Genomic DNA, 21,948 nt, shown 5'->3' with positions numbered 1-21,948 from the left:
ATAACAAAAATAGGTCCCTTGGGTCCAAGAAAGGCTAAGAATTGGCTGAAGGATCACACATTAAAATTCTAACTTTAAGAACATATGTGGGTTGCTGAACATGATGTCAATAGATTAAAAATCAATTGTAAATACACCAGTAATAAGCATCTGAAAAATACCATTTACAACAGCAACAAAACCACAAAAGTACCTAGAATTAAACTAACAAATAATGTGTTAAGACTTGTGTGGACAGAATTATAAAACTCTATGAAAAAAGTATTTGAAGAAATCTAAACAAATGGCCCATGTTTGTAGATGGGAAGACATCAAATCCTAAAGAAGTCAATTCTCCCTAAAGTAATTTGTGAATCCAATAGAATTTAGGCAAAATCCCATAGTTGATCCTAAAATTGATACAGATAAGTAAAGGGCCAATAACAGCCATAGAAATTTTAAATACAAAAAACATGGCAGATTTGTCCTACCAAATGTTAGGATTTCTTTTAAGGCTATAGGAGTTATGGCAGTGGTGCCAACCACTGGAACAGAATGGGGACCCCTGCAATAGACTTATGCGTAGCGGAGTCTTGATACACAACAGAGATAGAATTATCAATTAGTGGTGGAAAAGTGGGCAATTTAGTAAATGGTGCTGAGGAAACTGGCTCTCCACGGGGAAAAAAATTAAATTACATCACCATCTCACACCATCTAAGCAAAAATCTATTGCAGATAGCTTAAATATTAAAGTAAAACTTCAGCAGGCCTAGAAGAATAGGTATGAGATATCTTTATAATGCTGACGGTCAGAATAATTTCTTAAGACACAAAAACACAGACTGTAAAGGAAAAGATCGATACACTTGTTAAAGGAAATTTTCAGAAAAGGTAAAATCATGACTCTCATACAGATATAAAATGAATATGTATTAAAGATTTTATTTACTTCATTATTAATGAGGGAACCAGGCAGGTGTTACAACTGTTAAAAGGAGAAAGCAGAGAACCGCAAGTTTATATGGAATGAAGGAATGTTGAAATAAATTTACAAATGGATGTGAAGCTGGCTTTTCCTGCAGGCAGGTTGTGGGAGGGGGATTAAGGGGTTTGGGCAGAAGAAGGCAACTGAACCACCACCAGACAGAATTTATTTTCACGTCAAGAAACAACAATTATTTTGCATTGCTAGCAGTATCTGCAACTTAAAAGTTGTAAAATAGCTCAAAACAATGAACAGCTAAAATCCAGTAACACAGAAGGATGTCCTCTAAACAATGCGTGATTTCCCACTGAGAACACGCAATAAGCTTTTGTGTTTATTCCAAATCTGTCACATATTTGACAACATTAAAAAAAAATTTTGCCCATCAAAAGAAATAAAAAAGTGAAATAATAAGCCACAGACTGAGAGAAGCTCTTTGTAATGACTAGAATTAACAAAGGATTAGTATTCAAAATAGATAAAGAATTCCTACAAATCAATTAAGAAACATAAAACAGCCAGTAGAAAATGGGCAAATGACATGAACAGGCAATTCTAAAAAGAGAAACTCAGAATGACAAAGAGATGTATGCAAAGATGCTCAGCTTCACCAGTAATCATAGAAATGCACATTAAAATCACAGGGAGATCACATTTTACATTCGTCAGATTGGGGAAAAAATAGAGTAGGCTGACAGTTACAAATGTTGAGGACTACATGGCACTATGGGAAAAAAAGTTGGTCAGAGTGTAAATTGGTACAACCACTAGAGCAACTTGGTTATTGCTTGTAAAGTTAAGGCTGCATGCCCTCAAGCCAAGTGATTCATTTCCTGCAGGTCTGAGTTCCTGGGGCAGCATCATGGCTCTGCAGGGAATGGCAGCAGTCGCCTTGAGTCGCTCAGGCTTTGGAGAGCGGCACCCCTAGCTTTGCGTGATAGCCGCAGCTTCCTCACATGGCTTCTTCTGTGGCTAGATCTGCAGCTCTTGTCTGAGTAGCACTGAGCCCAGTGTTTCAAGTCTTCCAAGAATTCTGGGAGATATTTTTCCTGCTTAAACTGGCCAAAGTCAGTTTCTGTTGCTTGCAATTTAAAATCTCGACTGATATGCCTAATAAAGCAGCCTTGAAATCAATAAAATAAAAAGGATTAGAATCACATAGAGAGACTGACAAATACCACGATCAGAATGGCTCATCCATGTTTTTTTTTTTAACATCTTTACTGGAGTATAATTGCTTTACAAGGGTGTGTTAGTTTCTGCTTGATAACAAAGTGAATCAGCTGTATATATACATACATCCCCATATCTCCTCCCTCTTGTGTCTCCCTCTCGCCCTCCCTATCCCACCCCTCTAGGTGGTCACAAAGCACCGAGCTGATCTCCCTGTGCTATGTGGCTGTTTCCACTATATCCATGTTTTTTAAGTTGTAAGAATTATGAACTTACTTTTCTCTCTTTGCAAGATAACCAAGAGGGGACAGAAACTAAATTATAAGCCCATATAATTTATGATTCTCCAAGTTTGCTACTCGGTGAATAGCCATAAAATAACTTGACAATAGTGAGAGGACCCAAGAACACAAGAGGTCACTGGATACGATGCTATTTATAGAAAACATGCCACTGTTATAAATTTAAGAGTATTATTTAAAATAGTCAACTGGGAAATCCATGCCAAAAATCACCTTAGATTATGACCTTCGAGGTCGTTAAAAAAAAAAACGACTTTTTGTTTACCCTAAAGTTTGATAAACAGGACCTTATAAAGAAAACTTTTTTTTTTTTTGGATGATAATGTTGCCCTGTCTACCTTCTTAAAGAACAGAGAAATTATTTATTTCATTTGGCAACAATACAGTTTCTCTCTTCGAGGAACTCAAAGTATGTGTACAAATATTAGCTGATAGCCTTGTAGAGATGGAGGAGAAGGGGTGGAGGACGGTGACGGTGACGGGGGAAAGAGGAGGAAGAGAGAAGGAGGAAAAGAAGGAGGCGACTGCAGGGGCACGTGGTCAAGATGATAAGATGATTTTCCTGTTTTGCTTAATAATCCCCAAGGTGTCCACACCTAGGTCAGTTCACCAGTAAGTCAGCTGCAGTATACTCTGTCCTCAACCTAACGTTTGATCTATACCTGAGAGCGCCCTGCTTTATATAGTTGTTCTTGTTCACTTGTGTCTCTGTCTCAGCCGGGAAAACGTGTAAATATTTATACAAACCAATCTGTTATCTCAGAATGCAGGATTTTCTCAAAGCGGCTTCAGTTCAGCTTAATGAATATTTATTGAGCATCTTCTACCTTCTGGGCGTTCTAGGGATTTGGTGGTGGATATGTTCATGCAGTGCTTTTCACAGTGTGCTCCCGGGGCGAGTAACCTCGGCACCACCCGGGAATTTTTGAGAAATGCAAATTCCAGGGTTCCACCTCATTGCTACACAATTGGAAACTCAGGGGTCCTGGGCCAGCAATCTGTATTTTAGCAAGTCATCGGGGTGACTGTGAAACAGTAAAGTTTAAGAGCCACTAAAATTGTGTTAGTGGATGACTTTCAATACAGTAACAGCTCAGTAACGGTTAGATGAATGGATGAATGACAAAACAAAAACAACAACAACAAAAATGAATGAGCTGCTGTAGAGTTCAGGACAGGATAAAGTATTTGCATATTTATAAGAATGGGCGAAAAAGGCTCGGTCTCACAGCTTTCCCTGTTGACTTTGGCACACTCCCGTGTTCCCAGAACGGTTGTCGATTTCTTTTTCTCTGCTCATTAATTTATTGGTTATTGTTCACTGCCAGCTGTGGGAAAAACAAAACGACAACAAAATAAATGAACAAGATCAGACAAAACCAGAAGCGGCAGCATTGGGGAACCGGTGATGTCAGGACAGCAGTTTTGGTTTTCTACTGAGAAATTGGGGTAAACGTGAATAGAGTCTGGTTTGTTATTTATTTAAGAGACGAACAGAATTCATTGTCAATTCACTGTGCCCTGGTGTGGAGAGAAAACAGGCTTCCCCCTCTTTCTGGAAGAGGCTGGCAGAGCTTAGCTCAGCTGTTTTAGTGAAGTCAGAACTTGCTTGGGGACACAGGACTTCCTCCACAAAAGATTTTTTTTTTTTAATGAAAGAAACACTTTTGTGTCTTCTAAGCTTCAGCTGGCCCCCAGCCTGGCTCTCTGCAGCCCCTGTCTTCCCACGATCTGACTGCAAGTCTAGAGGGGCTTTCTTTGGCATTCTAAACCCTGAGACGTTTCGCCCAGGCCTTGGAGTGAAATAAGGGCCTCCGAGAACCTCTTGAAGTGAATTTCATGGGAGTCTCAGCTGGGAGCCCTGGAACGTATTCTGCCCCTGGGGAGACTGGAGATGAGGACACTTTGGTTTCGTAATGTGACTTTTGTCACAGTAGAGCACACTTTGGATTCTCACTTCCTGTTTTAATTTTGTCTGGAAATAAGAAAATCTGCTGAGATTTCATTTCAAAAGAGCAGCTCGACTTCGTGCAGACAATTTCTCTGCAAATTAGAAAAGCGAAGGAGAACAAAACTGTAGTCAGCAGTACAGACAGCCAGTTAAATCCTAATTTAAGTGCCAGTTAACACTGGTGGTTAAATAGACGGTATTTAGCATGTGCTCCGCGTTCTGAGCACCGTGGCGGCGGGGAGGAGGGGAGAGTAGAGAAAGCATCGCACAGGAGGGGCCTTTGAATGAGATCGCAGAGCTGTTGGGGGAGGGGGCACCGGGAAGGCAGGGCGGGGCACGGGGGTCGCAGGTGCGAGCGGACATCATAGGCTTGCAAGGCTTTCGGGAGTCAGGCTGTGAGGGGTCTTGTACCAAGTTAAAGAAACGTGGACTTCACCCCGTAGGCCAGAGGGCCGTGTTGAAGGTATTTCCTCTGGGAGGATGGGCTGTGCCCGCTGGGCTTGTGAAGATCACGGTGCTGGAAAGGAGGAGGCTGCTGGGATAATCCAGGGAGGCAGTGGCCTGCGGGGGAGCAGCCTCCTGGTCTGGGCTCTTCTTTTACCCCAGAGCCCCCTGGCAGAGCAGAGTTCACAGCCCCTGCCCAACTGGAGGCATGGCTGGAAACGGAATAAGGCATGCCAGAAAGTGCTTGGAAGTACCATATTTTGTCTTTAAAAAATCATGCAAACGTTTGCATTCTGCTTCATTCAATCGGGGCTCCAGGAAGCTGGGCCATATCTGTTTCCTGTGGCCTTTGGTGTCCCCTGCATCCCCCAGGGTCACCCATACTCCAATCTGGGGAGGGGCCTGCCCCATGTTGACATCCCCTTCAAACACCATAGGAGCGAAGTGTTTGAAGGGGCGGTATTTGCAGAAATAATACCTTTCTGTGCCATGTGCACAGTGGCTCCACTTGTCTTAAGGATTTACTGAATTGGATTTCCTTAAATGGATTTTATTTTATTGTCATTCTCTAATACCTTTCCTTCCCCTCACTCTAACTGATAAATACGTAACTGACTTTACAGATCAATAGCTGGCTACTGAGTGGGTATAGAGTGCCAGGGGTGACTCCCAGATGGGAGGTCTGGCTTTAATTTGATTGCAGAGTATTTCATATTTTCTATCTAACTTTTCTAAGATAGATAGTAATAGTTAACATTAACTGGGCACTTACTAGCTGCCAGACACTACACGGGGGTAGGTTATTTCATTTCCTCTTTACAAGAAGCCCAAGGTAGATGTGTTATTGTTATTATTTCCATCTTATAGATGAGGAAACTGGAATTTGGAGATGTTTTAAGTTTCTTAGATTTCCACAGACAAGGAATGCAAGAGCCAGGATATGGTCTCAGGTGGTCAAAATCCAACATGTTAGCCTCTCCACTAGAGGACTGAAATCAAAACTTTGGTGGATGACTAGACAGTAACACTTAAGATCTTTGCAACCCTGACATCCGATGATTTAGTGAACTCTTAAAAGAGCAGATGGATTCTGATAAGAATTGATGGATAGAATTTACCTTGAAATTACACTTTTTCTCCAGTCTGTTATCTTAAGACAAAATGGTACCCAGTAAGACTTTTCCATTGGATTTTTTCTTCATTTTCATTGGGTATGTGGGTAGAAGTGGCAGAGATTAATATATCTCAAAGAAAACTTGATTTTCTTTTTAGTTGTAAAATGAAAATAAAGATATTGTCACTGTCTTAGTTTCCTAGGGCTGCCTAACAAAATATTACAGACTGGGTGGCTTAAACAAGAGAAATTTATTTTTTCACAGTTCTAGAGGCTGCAAAGTTGAAGATCAAGGTGCCAGCAGGGTTTGGTTTCTGGTGAGACCTCTCTTCCTGGCTTGCAGGTGGCTACTTTGTCCTCATGTAGCCTTTCATCTGAAGGAGAGGGGAGAGAGAGAGAGAGAGAGAGGAAGAGAAAGAGAGATCTCTTCTTTGTACAAGGCAACCAATCCTATTGGATTAGGGCCCCACCCTTATGCCCTTATTTAACCTTAATTACCTCCTAAAGGCCTTATATCCAAATGCTGTCACCTTTGGTATTAGGGCTTCAACACAGGCAGCTAGGGGACACAGTTCAGCCTGTAGCAGTCTCTGACGTTTGCCTTGGCAGGTAAGCTGGAGCAGTGGCCCAGTGACTGTCCCAGGTCCCCCTTGTGCACATGGGGGAGCCAGCCCTTCCCAGGCTGTACATTTCACCTGCCTCACCCTCCTCCATGTGTCTGGAACACTCAGGGCCTGTGCAGATGCCAAGTCCCCGTCTAACACTACCTTGCTGTGTTCTTGTTATCTTATGCTTGCAAAGCTTCGCCTGGGTTTAAAAATGCAGTAGAAGTCTCATAATGAATTGCATCATTGTTTCTGGTGCATTTAAGTGGAAATCATTGTTGTATATGTTCTTCCAGTGAAACTCCACTTCCTTTACATATACATTACAGAACAGCAATAATACAATTCATCATATTTCTAGAGCACTTTACAGTTTTCAGATTGATCTCACTCACCTAATTTCCTCATATGATCCCTAGGTGATCAGCAAGATGAGTATTATTACCCCCATTTTACAAATGAGGAAATCGAAACTCAGAGGAGTTCATCGACTCACACAGATAAGCTGGGAAATTCTTCTATCTGCAAATAGTGTTCTTCCTACGATGTCTCATGTATCACCTACACCAGCCTCTGTAGGCTTCTGCCCCAGTTTCTCAATGGCATCTATTCAGCCTCTTATCTCCTCTGGGTTCAGTACCCCCTTGACCCAAGAACAAATTCTTCCTGGAATTAGCTTCTGGATTGTGGTGACCTTGAGTCAGTTCAAGGGCAAAGTTCTGGAAGATTCGGGGGAGGCTTGTTTGTAGTGTCCCTATGTCATGGCTGCCTCTGGGTGTCTCAGGGTCACTTAGCAGCTGAGACACGGCACTGCCTTGCTCACGAATACCCCTGGCTTGTTTTGACTGTACGTCGGTGTCATCTCTGAGCTGTGGCTACGGTGGTTTGGGGATGCAAAGCTTCACAGATGGCAGGTCAGACTGTAAATACTCCACTCCCATCCCATCGTAAAACCAGTCCAAGGAAAACACCAGAAACTAATTAAAACTAAGGCAACAGTGCAAATATTTATGGGGGCAGAAATTCAAACAACGCTAGCAAAAACAAAGCATGCTTTTCAGATCGGTATTAAAGTAAAAGAAACATAATGCCATCTAATGGAAATATATATATTTTTTACCATCAGATTTGATACCCTGCAAATGATTGTTTTAACTGGGAGGATAAAGTCATATAAGTTATTTACTCAAAATGGTCATTAATTTCAGCCATTTGCCTTCATACTGATTGTCTAGTGTTGCACAGTGTCATAGGAAGGGCACAGGAACGGGAGTCAGGATAAATGCCGCAAGGAGTTGTGTAACTTTGAGCATGTCATCTAACCCTGTCCAAAGTGACCTTCGGTTTCTTCAGTTGAGAGGAACAGAGGAAAAGAGAAAAGAAAAGAAGGGATGGGGAAGAAAGACAGCTCTGAAGACACTGTCATCCAGAGGGGCTGAAATGTCTAATCTCTAGTGTATTGGCTCAGGCTGTGGACTTGAACTGGGGTGCCCAGGTTCAAATCCCAGCTCCATCATTCACTAGCTGTGTGACCTTGACAAATTCCTTAGCTTCTCTGTGCCTTTTGTTTTCTTACTTGTAAAACCAATCTGTGTTGTGAGCATTAGGTTAGTAAATGTAAGTACTTTCAATAATGCCTAGCTCATAGGAAGTACCTCATAAGCGTTGGGTGTTACTATTATCATCAGATGATCTTTACTTGGAGGATGGAATAATGTGCACTGGAGGAAAGAAAGAATGGAGGGGATTTCTCTAAGGATTCTGTGCTTCTGACTGGGGAATAAATAGCAGAGGGCAAAGAAACTAATATTTAAGTATGTATTATATTGGAAAATTCTGTATTCCCACTGACTAGATCAGAGATGATACAAATGAGGACTCAGAACAATATTTGTTCTAGGAATAAATAATACTGTGATAATTTTTTTTTAATTTCTGTTTTTTGGGAGAGGAGTCTGAAGATCAGAGAGGTTAAGTAATTTGCTTGAGATCACACAGCTAGCAATAGCTGAGCTGGGATTTGAGCCCAGGTCTCCGTGGCTCTGAAGCCCCTGCCCCTTCCATTATACCATGATGCTCTCACAAGGGGTCAGCCAGGAAGGGGACACTAATGTGCCCTTCCAGAGTGAGACAGGGCTCCTGCTTGGTGACTGCTACACAGCAGACAGGACCAGGAGTGCCGTAATTCTACCAAGTGTTGCCTGGGTATCCCTTTATCACTGGCTGCTGCCCTCCGTTGCCTTCCAGCTGCTACCATCATTCAACTCTCCCCTCACCCCCTCAGCTTCCATCACCAATGCTAGGTCGGGGTGGGCTTGATATGATGTTGTTTCACATGCAAAATTAGCAGATACGTGGCTGACCCTTAGCTGGCACAAGGCAGGTATTCAATATGTTTGTTTTGCTCCCTTTGCTCCCTTAACCTCTGACAACAGTCAGGCCTGCCTAAGGCCAAGGACCCAGCTGATTTAGATGTTCATGTTAAAGGCCAATCATGGTCTGAGCTGTTAGGGATCCTGAGGTGAGTGTAGCACGCAGGACGCTGCCCTCTGGGAGTTTATGTGTAACCGGGGACAGAGCCATACTGCAGGGGCGTGCAGAGTGGCGAGTGGTGACACTAGTGGAAGGAGGAGGGGTGGCTCAGCTGCAGGAGGCCCGGGGGGCGCTCCACACAGAGAGCGGGTTTTGAGCCAGGGAGGGGTGCGAGGAAGGGCAAAACAGAGACCACCACAAAGGCAAAGGCCAGAGTCACAGAAGACCCAGAGCTTCCAGGACTTGGTGAGCACGCAGGGCTGCACGTGGTACAGGCTGCCTGGGGAGGACATGAGGCTGCGCGGAAGGGACGTGCAGTGCTCCGGGTGCTCCGGGGCCTGGACCATCCCCAGGGCCAGGGTCGGGGGGACTAAGGAGGAGAGCAATGCGGTTGGACTGGTTTGGAAGAAACTCCCTCAGGCAGTATGTTCAGATGCTGCTGTGGGGGGATAGGTTCGTGCAGGGGGAGCAGTTAGGAGACCCTTCCAATTCATCCGTGGCCTCCTCTAGAGCAGGCGATTGATGGAGAATTGAAGAGAAATGACTGAGGCGGCATCATAAGGATTTGGTGACTGGTGGGGGTGAAAACTCAGGGAAAGAATCATGCAAGCGTTTCCAGTTGAGAGACTGAGCAGGTGATGACCATTTAACGGAGGTGGGAAAAGCCAGATGAGGACAGCGTAGGCTCACAGCAGCCCAGCAGTGTAACAGAGACAATACTCTCTTTCAAAAAGCACCCATGAGGCTTCCCTGGTGGCGCAGTGGTTGAGAGTCCGCCTGCCGATGCAGGAGACACGGTCCGGGAAGATCCCACATGCCGCGGAGCGGCTGGGCCCGTGAGCCATGGCCGCTGAGCCTGCGCGTCCGGAGCCTGTGCTCCGCAACGGGAGAGGCCCCAACAGTGAGAGGCCCGCGTACCGCAGGGAAAAAAAAAAAAAAAAAAAAAGAGCACCCATGAGAAGAGTCCACTCCCAGAGCCTCAGCAGGGAGGTGTGCTGAATCCCTGAGCATCCGGTGTGTGAGGGGGGCCTCAGGGACAGAGCTCTCAGAGGGAGAGGCTCCCCTGCTACAAGGGAAGGGATTTCTGAGGAACTGCAGCAGGCAGAGCTCAGCTTTGCAGGAAGGCATTTCATTCATGCATTTCTTCATCCTTTCATTTATGGAGTGCCTGCTGCATGCTGGCTCAGAGCTAAAGGGAGCGAAGCAGAGGTAAGAGAGCCAGTGCTCGTCCTCCAGAGACTCAGACTAGCTGTGAAGGAAGAAGTAACGGGAAGCATGTTCCAGTACAATCCACGCTATGGTAAAAGTGAGACAGGAAAGAATGGGGAAGGCTACCTGGAGGAGGTGGCATTCGACTTGGATCTTGAGAGGTTTGTAGAGGTTGGCCAAAGAATAGGACCTGCACCTTCTAACAGAGGAACAGCTTTTGCAAAGTGTGGGGAGGAAGCAGAGTGGGACCGGAAAGAGATTCAAGGTGCATGGAATGGGAAACAGGTGACCCTGGATTTTAAAAATGAAAATGAACTTTGAAGAACAATGGTACTATGTGAGGTGATGGATGTGTTAATGAACTTGATCGTGGTAATCATTTCATGATGGACACATACATTAAGCCCCATTGTGCACCTAAAAAAGAAAAAGAATAATCATATTATACAACCTGAATGTATACAATTTTTGTCAATCAATCATACCTTAATAAAGCAGGAAAAAATGGACTTTTGTTACCAACCCTTTCAAGTTGGGTCCCAGCAGGGGTCCTTCTGCCCGGTGTCTTTCACACCAATAGAACCAGACCAAGTTGGGTTCAGAAGCAAAGGAAAGCTTTATTCTTTGATCAAAGAATGGAGAGCTGCAGGATTGCGATCTAGAGCACAAGGTCTCCCCCAGGCCGTGGGCCGGGCTGCTGTATAGGGATCTCGTCAGCAGGGAGGGGGCAGGTTCTCAAGGGAAGGGCACAGCTGTGCTGCTCACACTCCAGATCACAGTGCAGGGCGCAGCATCTCTGCACGAGCGCCCCACCCCCCTACCCATGAGCAAGCGGAACTAGAGGAAGCACAAAGGAAGAGGTTAGACCTTATCACCCAGATTCCATCTTATTCTCCCTCCCCCACCCCAGTGGGCTTTGCTGGTGACACTGAGGTTGAGGATGTTCCAAAATAGTAGTGACAGCCCCATATCAGGTATTGGCCACCTCACCCCAACTCTGAAGGGCACTGGCGGGACCGCAGGGGATACACAGGCGGAACCTGCTGGTGGCGGAAGTGGGTCTGCTGGGTGAGACCAAGCCAGCTGGGGCACTGCCCGCGCTTGGCCCAGGACACCTGCCGATTCCTCCCGTGTGTGTGGAGGGAGGGACATGAGCCTCCTGAGCCCTCTCCCGAGTGTTTGCACTTTGTTCACCAGGGGCTTCAGCCAGGTGACGAGTAACCCGCAACACGGTACTCGGGCCGTGGTGCAGCTCCACTCAGGCCAGCTTAGAGACCCACGGGGACTGAGAGCCCAGGTGTGTTTTACAGTTACCTGTGGACAGGTGGGTCCTTCCTGATCGTGGCAGGCAACGTTGATTCTGGTCAAACCAGCAGGATGTCCCCCTGTACCTTTCACCATGACGAGTTACAACCGCTCAGATGGGTCAAAATATCTCCTTTCCTCTCCTGAGCAGACGCTGCCCCCGTTCCTCCTTTTCCTGGATTGGAGTCAGGACACCAGGGTCTCATCCATGTTCTGCAGTGAATTTCCCTGGTGAGTACGGGCCAGGCCCTTCACTTCTGTTTCTCCATTTTGAAAATTGGTGGCCCGTCCACATCCAGCTCTTGGTGAACGTGTTCAGGTCAAGGTGCCCGCTTAGGTAGCTTGCTCTGTCTGTCTCCCAGCCTTCTCACGCGGGGAACAGGTTATTAATATGAAGTGTTCAACTTCAGCATTCCTTTTTTTTTTTTTTGCGGTACGCGGGCCCCTCACTGCTGTGGCCTCTCCCGTTGCGGAGCACAGGCTCCGGACACGCGGGCTCAGCGGCCATGGCTCACGGGCACAGCCGCTCCGCAGCATGTGGGATCTTCCCGGACCGGGGCACGAACCCGTGTCCCCTGCATCGGCAGGCGGACTCTCAACCACTGCGCCACCAGGGAAGCCCCCAGCATTCCTTTAGTGAAGTGTTATTAAATAACCTATTCTTTCTCCCCCACTCCCTCTCTTTCTCTTTGTTTTCTTCCTGCCCCATCCTCGTCAGCTTGAGGAGCTGGAGAAAGAGGACTTGGTCTTAAATTGGGCACAGCTGTGTATTTAAGCAACCACCAACGACACCATTCAGTTTTGACAGGATTCTTCTCTCCTCACTAGAGGAACCAGGAATTTCCACTTGATAGTTTGTTCCTACCTTCCTAGAGAACCCTACCACATCATTGCAACTTGGTACAGAGAAAGAACCGTGAGCTAGGCATTGACTGCTGTTCCCTGTTTGTATAATGAATAGATCAAAGAGATAACAGAGGCACGCATTCGTTTAAGCCAAAAGATAGCTGAGCAAGTTACAGACTACATAAGAAAGCATGAACTGCAAATTAATTACCCATTTTGGAAGTACCATAGTTTATCAGATTATTATAAAATTCCAGAAGAGAACTTGGAAATCAACTAGTCCTATCATATCTTTTTATAGATAAGGAAATTTAAGACTGAAAATAAGTTAACTCACCCAAGGCCACAGCAGTATTATTTGGTCTTATTCTGGGGAGCTGTGAAATAAAATGACAAAGAAAAAAAAGGGCTAATCTTCTAAAATAGAGTTCAGCAAACTTTTTCTCAAAGGGCCAGATAGTAAATATTTTAGGTTTGTGGGACATACAGCCTCTGCCATTGTAGCAAAAGCAGCCATAGACAAGTAAATGAGTTGGCACGGCTGTCTCAATAAAACTTTATTCACAAAAACAGGTGATGACACTAGGATGGCGATAACAATTTTTAAAAAACGAAAACAAGGATGTGGACAAAGATGTGGAGAAATTGGAACTCATACATTGCTGGCAGGAATTAAAATGGTGTATATAAATAAAAATAGTGTAAATAAAATGGTGTAGCCACTGTGGAAAACAGTTTGATAGTTCTTCTAAAAGTTAAACATAGAATTACCATATGACCCAGCAATTCTACTGCTAGACATATACTCAAAATAATTGAAAACAGGGACCCAAACAAGTACATATACATAGGTTCACAGCAGCACTATGCACAATAGCTAAAAGGTGGAAATAGCCCAAATGTCCGTCAATGGGTAAACAAATCCTTGTGTACACATGCAAGAGAATATCATTCAGCCATAAAGAGGAATGAAGTACTGACACATGCCACAGTGTGGATGAACCTTCAAACCGTTATGCTAAATGAAAGAAGCCAGACACAAAGGCTACATATTGTGTGATTTCATTTATAGGAAACCTCCAGAATAAATAAATCTGGAGATTTCACATAAATGATAAATAAATAAGTAGAGACAGAACGCAGATTGGTGGTTGCCAAGCACTGGGGGAGGAGGGAATGGGGAGACATTGCTTAATGGGTACAGGACTTTTTTTTTAAATTAATTTATTTTTTGACTGTGTTGGGTCTTCGTTGCTGTGTGCTGGCTTTCTCTAGTTGCAGCGAGCAGGGGCTACTATTTGTTGCAGTGCGTGGGCTTCTCATTGCGGTGGCTTCTCTTGTTGCGGAGCACGGGCTCTAGGCGCGAGGGCTTCAGTAGTTGTGGCTCGTGGGCTCTAGAGTACAGGCTCAGTAGTTGTGGCGCACGGGCTTAGTTGCTCCGTGGCACGTGGGATCTTCCCGGACCAGGGCTCGAACCCATGTCCCCTATATTGGCAGGCGGATTCTTTTTTTTTTTTTCCCAGAGGTCTTCTTAGAAGCCCATATGATTTAAATTTATTTATTTATGGCTGTGTTGGGTCTTCGTTTCTGTGCGAGGGCTTTCTCTAGCTGTGGCAAGCGGGGGCCACTCTTCATCGCGGTGCACGGGCCTCTCACTATCGTGGCCTCTCTTGTTGCGGAGCACAAGCTCCAGACGCGCAGGCTCAGTAGTTGTGGCTCACGGGCCCAGTTGCTCCGCGGCATGTGGGATCTTCCTAGACCGGGGCTCGAACCCGTGTCCCCTGCATTGGCAGGTGGATTCTCAACCACTGCACCACCAGGGAAGCCCCTGGCAGGAAGATTCTTAACCACTGCGCCACACAGGGAAGCCCCTGGGTACAGGATTTTGCTTTGGAAGGCTGGAAATGTTTTGGAACTAGGTAGAGGTGGTGGTTGTGCAACACTGTGAATGTACTAATTAGCTCTGCATTGTTTCCTTTAAAACAGTTAATTTTCTGTTATTTGAATTTCACCTCAACAAATTATTTAAAAAAACCCAAAAAACGAAACAGGCAACCAGGCGCATATGGCCCATGGACAGTAATGTGCCAATTCCTGTTATAACAGAGAGGGTAGGATGGTTCAGTGACAGTGAGTTTTTTTTGTCAAGAATGTTTGTTGTTGTTGTAATGATTTATCCTATCAAGGAACAGAAATAAAGCAATTTTCCAGGTGTAATATTTTCATGGCTAAGAATATTGAGTGGGAAGATGTCTCCAAACCTAACCAGGTGGGTTTTGGACAAATTTCAGACAAAATTTAAATCCGTTGACTCTTTTGGTAAAGACCAAATTCATGTTGAAGGGCTTTTTACTATTTTTAGAACCTATTGGACATCTCCCATCCCAATTTTGGGAACTAAAATAAATGTTTGGAGCTTTTTGTCAACTTCCTGTTTCTAGGGAAGAAGAACCTAGAAACGTCTCATGTAAAATTTGCCAGAAGCTTTTGGAACATCAAAGAATTCCCAGGAAACAAGGGAATTTGTTCATTGTAAAAGCATCTGAAAGAAGACACTAGATAATTTTATTTAATAAATACACACGATGACTCTTTCTCAAAGATAATTTAAGGGCTTTAATTAATTTGGGGTTCAATGACCCCACAACCATGTCTAATTCAAACATGAAAACAAACTGAGAAGCCTGTGAGCTTTGGAAAGATGAGAAATTCTCATGTGAAACTGGACAGCTTGGCCTGATAGGGCTCCCTCGTATTTTGAATTCATTTGAACAGTTAGGAAACGTGAGACAAAGAGGCTATTTTCAACGGAGAAGAAGGTAGAAAAGAAATGATGTCTGTGATTTGACTTTTGTGTGCCAGGCCAGCTCTCCCAGGTGATGGAGGTACCATAGCGCAATTCACTGGAAGACAAGCCCCCTTAGGTGGCTTTTGTTCTAAGAATGGCCGTGTTTCAGGTTACGACAGGATCCATTTAGGCTTTAAAAGAGTCACTAACAAGAAGGGCTGCCTGACATTAGAATGGCTCGTTCCTGAATGAGGAATGTCATTCATGGCATCCTGCTTCCTAACTCAGATGCCTAGTTCTGGGGTATCCCCCTTTCTCCTTGTAGAAAGATCACACAGACCTTATTTACATTTTAGTGCGAATGAATGTAAGGCAGTGAGTATATATACTTAGCCAAATTTCACTGTGAAATAACAAGTGCTGTTTCCTGAGTTCTGGTTCTGGGGAGCAGATTGAAACAGTATATCTGGGCAGAAGCCTCCTTGGGGACCCTGGACATTCACTTTACAGGGGCTACCAATTCTGCCCAAGACTAAGGCTGGCGCAGGAAGGGTCAACATGGGTTTTGGGACTGTGGATGGGCAACTCTTGGAGTGAAGGGCAGATGCCAGAACACTTAAGGACATTTCTCGATCCTGGAAGATTCATTTAGCTCCAGATTCATTTAGCTTTAGGTTGAAAAAGCTGTTCACAGCCAAGGTCGGAGGAGGGTTATTGTTGATTCTTCTTGTTTTTCTTTGTGCTTTGCTGTATTTTCTGCAATGAGCTGTATTACTTTAATAATCATTAAAAACATCTAAAAAAATGTAAAATTAAAAAAAACATTTTCTGCCTATAAATTGTTTTCACTGATCCACAGACTCATCCAAACTTTCATTCAATTTGTCATTGCCAACCTTCTTTTTTTTTTTTTTTGCGGTACGCAGGCCCCTCACTGCTGTGGCCTCTCCCGTTGCGGAGCACAGGCTCCGGACGCGCAGACTCAGCGGCCATGGTTCACGGGCCCAGCCGCTCCGCGGCATGTGGGACCTTCCCAGACCGGGGCACGAACCCGTGTCCCCTGCATCGGTAGGCAGACTCCCAACCACTGTGCCACCAGGGAAGCCCCATTGCCAACCTTCTGAACCTGCTTCTTAAAATAATTTCAACAGGAAAATTCCCAGAATTACTCTGGGTGTAGCTTTTGGTCAGACTGATCGATGTTTTCTGTCCACACAGCCAGGAAGAGCTGGTAGGATTAGATGTTCCAATCACACTGGGGTGAGGACAGATCACCAGGCTTGGTTTGATTGAAAGAGACAGTTGGAATAGTTGTTGGAAGGATTCTGTCCCTGTGTGCGGAGACAGTCTTAGAAATAGATGCCCTTTTGTACCCCTCCCCATATCCTTAAACTAAAATACCACGAATACTCTGCTCATTGTTTATAATCTTATCTGACTGAGGAGAAAGGGGAGGGTTGAATGAATGAGGACCCCAGGACACTGCATCCTCATGAATTTCAAGGAGACATGGATTGGAAGGAAAAGGAGTATTTAAAAAATGTATATACTAAATATGTATAAATGAACTATAAATATATATGAATTTAATAGTTTAAAAATATATCCATGTCGATGCAGCATCCTGGGGTCTCCATTCATTCATCCAGATGTATACATTTGGAGGCAGTCACTGTCTTTCAGGTCATAGGTATGTACCATGTACAAGTTTTATCTTCAATCCCCACGTATTATACTTTTGTTACTATAAGCATATACCTCTTAGATCAATATCGGTATCTGGAAGAGGGTAGGAATATTTTACTAGCAAAGAAAATTGCCGGGCCTGGCTTTCCATTTGAGAGCTACAATAAAGTGTTTACTTACCAAACCAGACCCGCTTTGCCAGCCACTTTCACCTTAGTGCAATAACAGCACGCCAGCCCCTCCTGCCCCTGCTGGTTTAGATTATGTGAGGGCGGTGGATGGGTGTTCCGCATGCCACAGGCAATCAGCTCAGGAGTCATCAGCTCAGTCTGAAATTCGGCTGAAAGCTGTATAATGTCAGAATGATTATAATTCTCTCCTTTTAGATATTTACACTTTGTAGTAAGATTATACTATCAATGGTTCAAGTTTCAAATCTTCCATCAAAATGCCGGTTTTTTTGGGGGTGCGGGGAGAGGGGATTCCTCTCCTTTCCTGGGCAGTTAGAATCTTTGCCAATGCATTCTCCACCCCACACCCACTTTTGTCCCTTGCAAGCTGTTTGAGACATGTCACCTGTCTCTGGTGGAATGCATTATGTTTCTATTTCTGAAAATAAAGCATGAAAGTAACACGTGTATGATGGAAACAGTTTGAGTTTCTGCAGAGACTGTCGTGTTTGAACTCCATGTATCACGTCTCTGTTCCAACCTGGGTTTTGCACATTTGGAGCCTCACATCTTGCAAGGAAAGCACGACTTTGATTAGCTGCCCAGGTCAACCGAGGGGTGGAACAGGTGATCTCTTTGGTAACCAAGAAATTTAAGAGAGTCAAGCCATCTGTTTCAGCCTGGCACCCTCAGGGTGGCTGTATGTTAGCAGAGTCACCACGATCCCAACTCTTAGCTTTGCAAGTTCAGATACTCAGTATCATCAGATCCCCAAGAGCAAATCAGGCTTTGGGAGACTGATCCCCAGTAATCAAACTCGCAAAAGGCTGATGGATAAACCTACCTCATCATGTGCTTGTGAGGATTAAATGAGAGCGTGGACATAAAGCTTACTTACCTCTGGCCTGGCACATATAGTAAGTGTCCTGTAAATGTTGGCTTTTATTTGACCCAGTGACCTGTCAAACAGTATTTGCAGCACAGGATAAACACCGACCAGTAGTTACTCTTTGGCTTCCTCTCCCAGTTCTAGAATTCATACAGAGCACCATCCTTCTAACAGGCAGTCAGTCATGATGTGATAAAATAGGTCATTTAAAAAAAGTTCCTGGGCTTCCCTGGTGGCGCAGTGGTTGAGAGTTCGCCTGCCGATGCAGGGGTCGCGGGTTCATGCCCCGGTCCGGGAGGATTCCACATGCCGCAGAGCGGCTGGGCCCGTGAGCCATGGCCACTGAGCCTGCGCATCCGGAGCCTGTGCTCCACAACGGGAGAGGTCACAACAGTGAGAGGCCCGCGTACCACCAAAAAAAAAAAAAAAAAAAAAAAATTCCTGTCCTCAGGATGCACCGGGCCCAAACTCTAAAGACATCTCCTTCTCTTGATCTGCTGGAGAGGTGCTCTTGTCTCCCGACTGTATTTGGCAGAGCTGCTGGCCTGCGTTTACAGCTCTGAAGTGCGCTGCTTCTGCATGCAGGTGGCTGATCTTCCGCATTCTTTGTTGAGTCTCATTAGCTTCCGTTGTAATTGACAGTGCCTGTAGGTATTCCCCGTGCTACCTCTCCCAGCTGCTGTAACACAATGCTCATCAACGATCCACTCCCCATTTGCACTCAGGGAGTAGTGGAGGTGCTGGTTTGTCATGGGGGTCCACAGAATTTGGTGGAATTCACTGTAGCTAACACTTAACGTAGGTCACGCCCATGGTCTGAAGAAAGGCTCCACCTCCAATTTCTGTTGTGCATTGAATTACAGCACTCCCTCCCATCCCTGCCTTTTGAGATAACCAGTCAAGCCCTTGGGAAACAGAGGACAGAGACCTAGTAGACTGAGATAGGAAACTGGTTAGGGTTCACTAGGAGGATGGAGTGAGAGAATGGTCTGGAGCACAAAACGCTGCCCAGGAAGAGAGGACCTGACCGCAGGGTGGGGCTGGGGTGGGGGTCAGGGTGCCATGTAGCCAGGGGCCAGCAGGAAAGCACATCATACTCTCCAGAGGTCTGAGGGGACACTACCTGTTGCAAAGAGGTAGAAGCGGGGTGGGAGCAGAAGTCAGCACTGTCCTTTACTATAACCCCCAGGGTGGATTCTGTTGGTGACAGTGCTGAACAGTGCTACCTGCCTTGGCATGAGAGAGAGATGCAAAGCATTTGGAAGGGCATGGCGGCTAAGATGAGAAGTTAGTATAGCCTCTACTCCGTCTGTTCTTGACTTCCTTCTGGGGGAATCAGAGCTGTGTCTGCAGATGGTTACTCTTCCTGGAGTAGTAGAAATGTATCCTCCTTGCCTGAGCCACGTGGCAATCTGTTATCTACCTGTCTGCAGCAGTGCGATAGGTCGGCGATAACTGTTCCACGTCAGCCGAAGAGGCATGCAGGAAAGAACACTTGCATTTATTTAGATTCTGACTTAAAAAGGAAAACACAGATCTCAGGTTTGAGCCAGGGAGTTAATGTCTTACTAACAAGAAAGTCTTCTCCCAGCCTCAGCATAATCAGTGTTTCTTTGGAGAAGGGGTAGGCAGGGGTGTAAGAAATCACTGAAAGTTCTCCATTTCTCCTTGTCATTAAATCATCTGAGGCCAGCGTCCGACATTTGCCCTGGGAATCGGGTCAGATCACCAGCGGGATGTGCGTGCCTCCTACAGACGTAAAGGGCCTCTCTGTATCTTCCCCCCAGGGTCCCGGCTGTGAGGTCTGAGCCACAGCCAGTGCGCTCTCCCATTTCCTCCTGCGCTGGCCCGAGGTGTGAGAGTGGATTTCTCCGTGTGGATGTGCGTGTGATTCCCTGCGCTGGATGAGGGTGGCCTCGTCCAGGCAGGGCTCCGAGTGCCTCAGACCCTTGTGATGCTCACGTGCCACACTCACATTTCCTTTGAGCACTCTCAGGCAATGTAAAAAGAGGGAGGAAGTCATCAAAGCATAGCCCTGGGCATCTTCACCCATAGACAAAAGTCTCCTGATTTAAGAGTTATTCCAGTTACTAAGCTGTCAGCTCAACCTCTGCTGTACTCAGCCCTGCCAAAGGGGGCGCTAGAGGGCGGCTCTGCCCATTTCCTGTACTGCTTATCACCCAAGCAGTCTCCACCTTGGCCGCCACAGTTGATTCTAGAAGCCTGAAGTTCCAGTTTCCAGGTTTCCCACCCCGGCCCTCGCTTCACAAACACCAGCACCAGCCCGGCCCCTCCTCTGGCTCCAGGTTCTACTAACGCCCACCCCAGGGTGGAAGCTGCTTCCTGCAGTGAGTATATCTGTGCGACCTCGTGTTCTTGCCTGACCTTTTTGCACTTCAAAACCTGCTTAACCAATTCCCCTTTTACATGATCGTCAAAACAACTAGTATGATTTCTGACCGACAGAAGCGGCTTTTTCAATAATTCAGTCCACTAACATTCATGGAGGGCAGTTCTGGGTGAGGCTCTTTGCTGATGCTGTGGTTAAAAGATAAACAAAATGCATCTCTGTCTTTGAGGAAATCATTGCTGAATAATGATAACAATGGTCTGTATAGAACTCTAGTTTTGACGAACAACAACTAAAAACAAAGGATTAGAATTAACACATCATTTAAAGAAAGAAAAAAGATCTAATTGAAAAATGGGCCAAGGGTATATAAACTGGTAATTCACAGAAGAAATAATAAAAATGGTCAACATTTATGTAAACTGGTGCTCAACCTCACTTTTTTTTTTTTTTACAGTTGGACATCTTTTTATTTTTTCTCCTTCAACTGTACATTAGATAGTGAATATATTTTTTTAAACATCTATATTGGAGTATAATTGCTTTACAATGTTGTGCCAACCTCACTTCAATGGAGGAAATTCAAATTCGTTCAGTATACTCATACACAGCTGGAGGGAATATGGGTGTGAGTACAGCCACTTAAGAGGTCACTTTTTATAACCCATCACCCCAAAGTTCTACTGTTAATAGCTACCCCAGAGAGAAACTTAAACCATGTTCTGAAGGAAGCAAGTACAAGGATCTTCTTCGTTGTAATGTTATTTATAACAGTGAAAAATTCAAAACAACAGAAATATTCATAAAAGGAGGAATGGCTAAATAAAAGATTGTGCACCCCTTTTATGGAAGACCATGCTGCAATTTTCTAAAATGAGGTGGACCTAATCGTACTGACATAAAAAATTGTCTAAGCCGTATTGTTAAGTGAAACAATAGATACATCGCTTATGTTTTACAGATATCTTTTCTATGGGCAACTCCTAGGAGAAAAGCCTGGAAGCATATATAGTATATTGCTAATAGTGACTATTTTTAGAGAGAGGACTAAGATAGGGGGCATTGGAGAGGGGAGCAATCAAAGGGCACAAAAACAAGCCAAAATAAACCCCGCTAATTTGCATATCACTCTTTTACATAAAATGTCACTTACTCCTTACATTGACCTTACAGTGTAAGCATCATTTCCACTACAAACGAGGGAACCACAGCTAAGAGATACCAAGCAACGTTTGCAAAGTCATGCAACTAGTAGACAGAGAAGTCGATGCCTGATTCGCAGGCTCCAAAAGTCATCAGCGGTTAGATTAATTGGAATCTGACATCTTTGTCCCTTCTTTTAATTATTTCTCACTGTTTAAAGTGAAAGACGCTTTGAGGTACCTCAGACAGTCTCCTGTCTGTCAGAGTAAGAGGGAGGGGAAAGGAGACAATTTGCAAGTGATCAGAAGATATACTGATGTTTAAGATTCTCTTACCTTTCATTTAACAGGTGGGGTCTTAGACACCTCAGGGTCTGGCATCAAAGGACCAGAGCATCTGCACCACAGCTCTCTCACTGCCAGGATCTCCCACCAGATTGGAAGCTGGGGTGGGGTACAAAACTCTGCCCCTAGG

At 45.0% G+C, this 21,948-nt stretch overlaps 1 long non-coding RNA gene across 1 annotated transcript in view; it reads left to right on the top strand.

Moving 5' to 3' along the window:
- The window catches only part of LOC113631295 (uncharacterized), a 95,381-nt gene that overhangs the window by 47,001 nt on the left and 26,432 nt on the right, over positions 1-21,948 (top strand). The window contains exon 4 of the long non-coding RNA XR_003437251.1: positions 11,754-11,833. This is a non-coding gene — a long non-coding RNA (uncharacterized LOC113631295). The remainder of the gene's footprint in view (positions 1-11,753; positions 11,834-21,948) is intronic.

Source organism: Aethalodelphis obliquidens, unplaced genomic scaffold, assembly GCF_003676395.1.
Source record: "Aethalodelphis obliquidens isolate GAN/ISIS:26980383/991018 unplaced genomic scaffold, ASM367639v1 scaffold32, whole genome shotgun sequence".
NCBI lineage: Eukaryota > Metazoa > Chordata > Mammalia > Artiodactyla > Delphinidae > Aethalodelphis > Aethalodelphis obliquidens.
Note: the sequence above shows the minus strand (reverse complement) of the source record. Positions and strands in the feature narration are given on the sequence as shown.